Here is a 9,649-nt window from a genome sequence, read left to right as displayed (position 1 = left end):
GTAAAAATAAAGAAAAACCCTTGAATGAGTAGGTGTGTCCAAACTTTTGACTGGTACTGTATGTGGTTCCAATGCTCACTTCTGTAGTCAACATTGGCAATAACACCATAAAACAATAGTGTATCACATATATTACAGTTTTATATAATTTCACAGTCCATTCCCAAATATGACCATAACTTCTCTCTGCTGTCAATCATTCATTCCATTTAGGTAAGAGTTCTCTCTGGTGCATCTCTGCCCTATGTATAGAGAGACATAAGTATCCTTATCATTCTCTTCACTCTCAATTCTTCCCTCCCTCCTGGCTAGTTCTCCCTAAACAATCTATATGACACACATGTTACTATGCTATGACACTGTATTAAGACGATCCCTTTTAATGTCAGTTTTAGTTTTCTGAGTGGTCTTTCTGATTTTGGTTCACACGTTATTTCTGTATCGTTGCATATTAAACACTTGTATGGCTGCAAGATTTATATCCAGTGTGTAAAAGGGATTGCTTCTTCTTCCATGTTCTATGTTTTGATGGGGGAAAGTATTTTTCTAGAGTAGTATTTTTCTTAAAATAGACATACTTGGAATGAGATAACAACCACTCTTAAAGCTGATAATTGATTTACTTATTTAAACATGAATTTGTTTTTGAAGCACTAACTGAAATATGGCCTTTGAGTGGTTGTATGATTTTATTTTTGGGGGCTGGACTGTGTTGGAGGAATAGGATTGTTGTCTTTTTTCTATTGTATATTATCAATAACACATTACCTTGTTTCATCTCTTGCTGCATTTGTACTTAGAACCCTATCGTCTTTATAAACAAGGTATTTTTATGTGGAACATTTATGTATTTGGAGTGTAAAACCCCATATTTCAAATGCCTGGCCTGCGATAACACTAACTATGCATCAAAATAGGAAAATGTTTTATGCATTGCTTTTAGTGAACTGCATCTGACTGCTATCAGAACAGAATTACATGGAGAAAGGATATACCTTGAAGATTTTAGATTTGAACAGTCTACTGTGACATAGTATATATAATTGTATGAGATTAATCTGTGCGTGTGTGTATCAATCTTGGGAAGGAAATGGGCTTGATTTCCTCTCTATCGAGGACTTCCTGAATGGACTGTGCTAGAGGGATGGCCTTAATTTATGCATGCTGTGTATTGAATACCATGATCTTAATGTCCTGTATATTGTTCAGTAAAGACTACCAATCACAATTTGTTGTTTTACAACCACACGTTTGCCTGTATTATGGGAGTCAATATTGAAAGGCGGCTGGTATCTCAAGATCTCTAGGACAGGTTGAATCTTTGAAATCTTTCAATAAACATTTTATTTCACAGCGTGAATGTCTTTCACCTTGATTTATTGTTCCCTCTCATCTCCCTTATTCTTCATCCCCTATCCTCCTCATCACTATCCTTTCCACCCTTTAGTTCTTAATCTCCTTTATCCATGTTCTTGAATCACTCATCTCCTCACTCACCCCTTCCACCTTGTTCTCCTTTTTCACCCTCTCTCTACTTCTCCAGTTTCTAATACCTCTCCAGCCCATTGCCTCCTCCCTCTTCCACGCCACCCTTCTTCTCCGACATATGTCTCTTACTATCCAGACTGTTCTATTTGTGAGTAGACTACTGCATGTATGTGTCTAATTTGATGTCAGAGAAATACGAATACAGTAGATCTGTCCATTTACGCCAGGGGGCGTTAGAAGTAATTGGGACATACTTGAATTATCCATAGAAATACTCCCACCGCGACCCGCTCCCCCTCAAATGGTTGCGCACTCGCTGCAGTGATTGGAAGGTTTTGGTCTGGAATTATCTTGTCTCGCGCAGGACTGGGTATGTGCGCTTGATCAAATGACATAGTCGGAGCCTGAAACATAGCAAGGAGAGCTGGGCCGACGTAAAACATAATTTTTGGAAAATATACACAACATTTTGCAACTTCAATACGAAATATATAGATATAAGGGAGTGATCGCCCGGAACCAAAAGGATTGGCCACATCTGCTGGAGAAAAAGGTGAGGTGGGATTACATCTAGGCTACATCATAAACCTATGAATTCTGCTCTGACTTTGTGGAAAAAGTTTGTTTTAGCTTCTGAAAAATAACAGAACGTAGCTAAAGAAAAGTTGTCTTCATTATAAAAGTTGCTGTAGTTTTATTTTTGTTAGACTATGTTGGCAGTGGTTTGAATGTAGCCACTTGTTTGCCAGAGTTTACTATAAGTGAACTAGATTGTTGGCGCTAGCTCGCTAACGTTAGCTTAGCCAAATAAATGTAAATAACTAACTAACTCGTTTTCTAGTAACGTTACTTCAACTAGCAAACCTAACACTGAACTTTGATATTTACAGAATTGGTTATCCAGAGTATTATTTGTTTCTTTTTTTCCTCCAGTTTAAATTGTTTTATAAATGAATTCACTCGCTATACAATGAAAGTTGTCTTGTTAGTTAGCACAGAGCGGTGCTAGCCAGCAACAATTATTGTACTTACTGCGCTTCAGGAGACATTGCAACAATGTGTTACAAATTTGACAGTGAATGTCATGAGGTTGGAACCATTTGTATCAAATGAAATTATGATATTAATCAAGTCTTTTTCCCTTCCTGCAGAGGTTGACTATGTTTAGTTAATAGTCAACATTGTTGACAAGTAACGTTAGTAAATTCTAACTTACAAGCCTAACTAGTAGGCTAGCCTAACGTTCCTAAATGTATTGATTATACATTGCTAACATTAACTTTAGTTGTTCACCGATAAAAACGGGCAGTTGTCTCAAAGTAGGCCAATTCAGTGTTCTGTCATTGTGAGTGTGTTTTGTAACAAGTGTTGAGGTCCAGAGGACTGAAGAAGGCATAATGTTACCACCTCAAGTACTGATAACAAATAATCATCCAAGTGGGCATTAATGATGCTTATTTATAGGTGTTACACACAGGATAATTTTTTTTGCATTTCAGAACTTGTCTGTTGCTAATAGTGGAATGATAGTGTTTCACACTATTACTAACCCGCCAGTGTTGATTGGCTGTGATATTTGCCTATTGATTTCTCCCGCGGGGGGGTTGTGTGTGTGTGTGTGTGTGTGTGTGTGTGTGTGTGTGTGTATCTGTCAAAATGGGAAAGCTGTTCTGACTTTGGCTGTTATTTAGTGGAAATTGCTCTGTCATTTCCTGGTTGTTAATTCTACACTGTTTGCTCAATTTCAGTCTGTGAGAAAACAAGCACTGAATAGTGTAGCTAATCATTGTACCATCTAAAATATATATTTTCAATAACAAAAAAGTATAATTTTTTTTACAGCTGTTTGAAGCGGGTGGACCAAAAAGGCTCAAGTGGGAGTTGAGCCTTTTTACTTTGGGTTTTGGTCCAACAGCTTACAAACACCTGTAAAAACAAATGTTTAATTTAAAATATATTTCAGTGATTTTTATATGGTACAATAATTCCCTACACTAATCCTATGTGTAGCGCTATTTAAATAATGAGACTTCACATCAGCTCTCAATTTGCTAGCTATAAGCACACATGTAGTTTGAATGAAGGGGTTTTGGGTAGGCTATCAAATTTTATTTGTCACATGCTCTGAATACAACAGGTGTAGACCTTACCGTGAAATGCTTACCAACAATGCAGGTCAATAAATAGTAAAGAAAATATTTACAAAATAAAATTAAAAATATATCTCTATCCTGTAATCCATGGCTTCTGGTTGGGATATGTATGTACGGTTACTGTGGGGACGATGTCGTTGATGCACTTATTGATGAAGCCGATGACTGAGGTGGTATACTCCTCAACACCATTAGATGAATCCCGGAACATATTCCAGTCTGTGCTAGCAAAACAGTCCTGTAGCATCTGCATCATTGACTGAGACACTGGTACTTCCTGCTTTAGTTTTTGCGTGTAAGCAGGAATCAGAAGGATAGAATTATGGGGGTCTAGAGTTTTTTTAAATGTAATTTATTTATTTTCTCTCTCTGGTTGCACATGTGACATGCTGGTAGAAATGAGGTAAAACTGATTTAAGTTTGCCTGCATTGAAGTCCCAGGCTACTAAGAGTGTCATTTCTGGATAAGCATTTTCTTGTTTGCTTATGGCCTTACACAGCTCGTTGAGTGCGGTCTTAGTGCCAGTGTCGGTTTGTGGTGGTAAATAAATGGCAATGAATAATATAGATGAGAACTCTCTTGGTAGATAGTGTGGTCTACAGCTTATCATGAGGTACTCTACCTCAGGCAAGCAATACCTCGAGACTTCTTTAATATTAGACATTGCACACCTGCTGTTATTGGCAAATAGACACACACCCCCGCCCCTCGTCTTACCAGATGTAACTGCTCTGTCCTGCCGATTCACGGAAACCCCAGCCAGTTCTAGATTATTCGCGTCGTCGTTCAGCCACGGCTTGGTGAAACATAAGATATTACCGTTTTGAATGTCCCGTTGGTAGGATAGTCTTGATCGTAGATCATCCAGTTTATTTTCCAGTGATTGCACATTGGCCAATAGGATGGATGGTAGTGGCGGTTTACCCACTCGCCGACAAATTCTCACAAGCCACCCCGACCTCCGCCCCCTGTATGTCCATCTTTTCTTCATGCGAATGACACTGATTTGGGCCTGGTCTCGGGAATGCAGTATATTCTTCGCGTAGGACTCATTAAAGAAAAAAATCTTTGTCCAGTTCGAGGTGAGTAACTGTTCTGATGTCCAGAAGCTCTTTTTGCTCATAAGAGACTGTAGCAGCAACATTGTGTACAAAATAAGTTACAAACAATGCGAAAAAACAAAAGAAATAGCACAGTTGGTTAGGAGCCCGTAAAACAGTGCCAGGTCAATGGTTGAATTCCCTGTGGACTATCATCATTGCTCATCATAAATTGTTCTATCATCAACATGTAATGTGATAAAGTCCTCAGTGATGATGAAAGTATTAAATCAGGTTTTTGGTCCCTTGCTAGTTCATTTGTCTGGATGTGGTATGTGGCCTAAATTGAAATTACAGTTGTATGGCACAATATTTAATCTGATGTTGTAGGCCTCAATTATGCAATCAGCGAACCTTGTTAGTGATTGTGTGAAAGTATTGGAGTTAGTGAGACACCTTCAAATCTGGCAATACACACACTCCAAACACTCATACACACACTACTTCATTAGCAAGAGGTCTGCTTTTCACAGGGAAAATACTGTCTCCTCTCTCTCATGGGGTGTCAGTCGGATCTGAATGGAACATTTTTGGCCATGCTTTTCTCATCTGTACAAAGTGAAAAGCTGGTTTTAATTTGAGCCTGGAGTGGGATGGCACTGCATTGTGCTACCCACAATCCAATGCTGAAGGCAACCTTGGAGTGAAAGGGGTCCGGAACGTAGGGAGGTCAAAAACCAGATGGAGGCCCTGACTGTGAAACTGTCTACTTTAAGGGGCCTGGAGGAGAGGCATGGGGTAGGAGAAGTAGATTTATAAAGGGGGAGGAAAAATAAATTAAATCTAAAGTCTAACATTATACATATGCCAGACAGCTGTACATTCTACGGCTTACCCGGGGCTCTCCATTACTGAAATAACACAGGCCAGTAGTTGAGGAGGTAGAGGAAGAATGGCTAATAATCTCACGGTGAGGATTGTTCCAGGTATTCAAACCATAATTAAGCACTTGACAAGAAATGTCAATATTTAGACAGAGCTGAATGTCTTCATAGTTCATATAGACCTAAGCCTAGTGTCTCTAGCAGTAATTGTGTACCCAGTATCTTGATCTGACACAGTGACTATAGCAGGAGTCTAGCCCTGCTCTGGAGCTGAGGGTGATTCATTAGCCAGAGCTCTGTTACTGCACGGCATCTGGAGTGAACGTAATGGAGTTTAGACAGAAATGGGCATGGATTCAGATATGATTTATATGCACATGATGTAAAGATCAGAGGTTTGCTCTTTATCAGGAGGATGTAGCTAGATGGAAGTATCATCTTTTTAGTAGAATGATTATCACGCATGGGCCATTTGTTTTTTTGTCTCCCATGCTCCTGCTCGACAGCTGCCATTGCAGTTGAACTTTGAAATGGGCATAGCCTACATATGGGAAATGAAAATATGCTTATGAATGTACTTTCATTAAATAGCCTACATTGTTTTCATGAAGTCCATTCTTAGTATGTGGTGTGTGTATTGATGGGACTATTTATTTCCTAGAAATACAGTTGTTTCAGTACTAAAGTCTAACATAAACCAGAACTTGCCTGCTCTTTCTTGCTCTTAGTGCAGGGAAAGAGGGAAGCAAAACATTCTCCTGCTCATATATTTTCTCAAGCACTTTAAATCCACAATGCTTGTTTTTCTAACCTCCCTTTATGTTTAAGAATGTCTTTCCCCCTGCCTTGCTTCTGTTGTCCTGCAGCCCTCTCTCCCCTCTCTGAGAGCGTTTCCAATCTGAGGCAGAGTGAGGGATCAGATTGCTCGAGGAGTCTCAAAGGCTTTCTGGCGAGGTGGCAGTGGGAAGGTGGTGGAGATGATGGTGGGGAGGGAGGGGGTAGAGCACCGATCAAGTTTCACATCCCAACGCCTTCCTCTTTCTGCTGCGCCTCCCCCAGTCAACCCCCCCCTCTCCTTCCCATAACCCCCTCCCCATCCCCTCAGCCTGGAGACAGAGTGGCTGAGATGGTGGTAGAAAACAACATGCAATCCTACTCTCTCCATACATCCACCTCAGACTCCAGCAGCCTCTCTGGAGCGTAGAGAAGCAGCTATATAAAGACTGTAAATCTAACCCATCACCATTAGAATGTACACAGAGAACTGTTTCAGCCAGAGAACGATGGAGTTTAGGAGTGCTCTAGGCTTGGGCGGTATCCAGATTGTCATACCTTCATACTGACCTTGTGCCATACTGGGATATTTGGTAATACCAACACTGAATACAAGGGGCGCTATTTTCAAACTCCACTGAGCATTTGTAATCCTAAAGTTAGCAATGCTAACAAGTACATGTAAAATCCCATAGAGAATGCTAACTAGTGCATTGTGAACATTCTGTACAGTCTCTGACCTAAACTATTTTCCAGACAGACATCCCAGCTCAAAGTTATACAAGTAACTAAAAAATGCTACACAGTTTGCTGTACGCACCAAACAAATATTAGAATCCAGGAGGGGATTCTCTGCTGTTACCGGCAAGCGAAGCTTGAATTTGGAAGAAGCTAGCCACTTATCTAGATAGCGAACTAGCTACTAAATTATCAAACCAAATGTAGAACTGCAGAGAATTTAGCACATTTTAGACAGTTAACTTAATAGTTATAAGATGTCTTGCTGGCAAACATTTAATTGTGAATTCCAGTCTGTAACTAGATCACCTGGCGCGTGCCGCACAACATTGAGTGACTCAAGGCTCCGGTCTCTTGTGATTGTAAATAAACACCACATGACTGGGTACTACTGGTAAGCTTCATAATGAAAACTGATCTGACAGGTGAAAGCTACACATTCAAATGTATTAAACTTCAAATAAATAGTTTAGCCTGTATTGAAAAACCACCCCGTCGCTCTTTCCAAATACCCCTATATACGGTATACCGCCTAAGTCTACTCTGCTCCCTGTAGGCTGTATAAACCTGTCGCAATTCCCGCTGGCTTTTGGAAATATGCTGGACATTTCATCTATTTGCAATCTTTACACTTTGTTTTCTTGTGACAAAGATTAATTTACATATGTAACAATTCAACATAAGGCTGTTATACTCAACCAAACGAGGACAACTGACTGTAACCATGTTTACAGCCAACCTTTTTGATGCAAATAAAGTACATGTCGGATAAAAAAATGAATGACAGGCTTGATGGAAACTGAAAAAAAATGGGTAAACTTTCCAAATGTTGATTAAACAAAATACGCTAGACGAGGTGATCTTTTTGTGTCAGTAAAATGAATTATGCGAGAAATGTCTGTGGAACTGCTTTTATGTGCAAATATTGATATATTAACCATCATATCGAAGTAATTTCTATGTCATGTTGTGAGGTCCTCCCATTATGACTTGCTGGGAAAGCATGCAGTTTATTAAACTACAGATTAAATAAGTTATGAACTTCACAGGGTGGTGAAAGTGCAAGGCGAGGATGCTCCTTTCCAATAAATATCTAGTCTTATTCTGGAGATAATCAATACTTGGCTGCCGTTTGAAAAAATAGAAATCTCACTTTTGTCCATATCTCATGTAGGCTATACGTGCACTCTAGCCAGCAGCTCACAGACAGCACTGTTGGCTAGAGCGCACGTGCCAATACCAGAGTGGGCACAGTCGCTATATAAAGCAATTATTTTTTGGTGCAAACCATCAGTATAGGTAAATGCAATAGAAACCCATTTAACTTTAAAAAATATATATATATTTGGTACAAGGGAATTTAACTGCAAAACTATTTTGATGTGCACTACGTCATCACGCACAGCCTTTTATCGGCAACATGTCAGTTGGTGGGAAAATGTGCGTGTTAGGTTTTATGCAGATTTTACAATATTCACATGAGAATATGTCGCCAATTGGATGGAAACCTAGCTAGTGAAGTAATCCAATTTCTTTATTTTTTTTGCATTGTATCAACATTTTAGGCAGTATCATAAAAATCTATACCTGTTTGTGGATCCGTACTGGTATACCTTAAACAACGATATCACCCAGCCCTAATTCAACATGTTGCCTGTAAAGGAATAGCCCATTTTGTTTTTCCAATATTTTATTTTATTTATTTATTTTATTTCACCTTTATTTAACCAGGTAGGCAAGTTGAGAACAAGTTCTCATTTACAATTGCGACCTGGCCAAGATAAAGCAAAGCAGTTCGACAACATACAAAAACACAGAGTTACACATGGAGTAAAACAACATACAATCAATGATACAGTAGAAAAAAATAAGACTATATACAATGTGAGCAAATGATGTGAGATAAGGGAGGTAAAGGCAAAAAAGGCTATGGTGGCAAAGTAAATAAAGTATAGCAAGTAAAACACTGGAATGGTAGATTTGAAGAAAGTTCAAAGTTAAACTATAAATAATATGGTGCAAAGGAGCAAAATAATAAATTAAATAAATAAATACAGTAGGGGAAGAGGTAGTAGTTTGGGCTAAATTATAGATGGGCTATGTACAGGTGCAGTGATCTGGGAGCTGCTCTGATAGCTGGTGCTTAAAGCTAGTGAGGGAGATAAGTGTTTCCAGTTTCAGAGATTTTTGTAGTTCGTTCCAGTCATTGGCAGCAGAGAACTGGAAGGAGAGACGACCAAAGGAGGAGTTGGCTTTAGGGTTGACCAGAGAGATATACCTGCTGGAGCGCGTGCGACAGGTGGGTGCTGCTATGGTGACCAGTGAGCGGAGATAAGGGGGGACTTTACCTAGCAGGGTCTTGTAGATGACCTGGAGCCAATGTGTTTGGCGACGATTATGAAGCGAAGGCCAGCCAATGAGAGCGTACAGGTCGCAGTGGTGGGTGGTATATGGGGCTTTGGTGACAAAACGGATGGCACTGTGATAGACTGCATCCAGCTTGTTGAGTAGGGTATTGGAGGCTATTTTGTAAATGACATCGCCGAAGTCGAGGATTGGTAGGATGGTCAG

General features: G+C 39.6%; 1 protein-coding gene across 2 annotated transcripts in view; it reads left to right on the top strand.

Annotated features, from left to right (window-relative positions):
* Window positions 1-1,759: 1,759 nt before the first annotated feature.
* bmpr1aa (bone morphogenetic protein receptor, type IAa) overlaps window positions 1,760-9,649 on the top strand; it is a 70,171-nt gene continuing 62,281 nt past the window's right edge. For both annotated transcript variants that reach the window (XM_014154032.2, XM_014154031.2), the window contains exon 1: window positions 1,760-2,041. The gene's annotated coding sequence lies outside the window, so the exon portion shown is untranslated. The remainder of the gene's footprint in view (window positions 2,042-9,649) is intronic.

The sequence above is a fragment of the Salmo salar genome, chromosome ssa18 (assembly GCF_905237065.1).
Source record: "Salmo salar chromosome ssa18, Ssal_v3.1, whole genome shotgun sequence".
Classification (NCBI taxonomy): Eukaryota; Metazoa; Chordata; class Actinopteri; order Salmoniformes; family Salmonidae; genus Salmo; species Salmo salar.
This window is presented reverse-complemented; position numbering and strand designations above follow the sequence as displayed.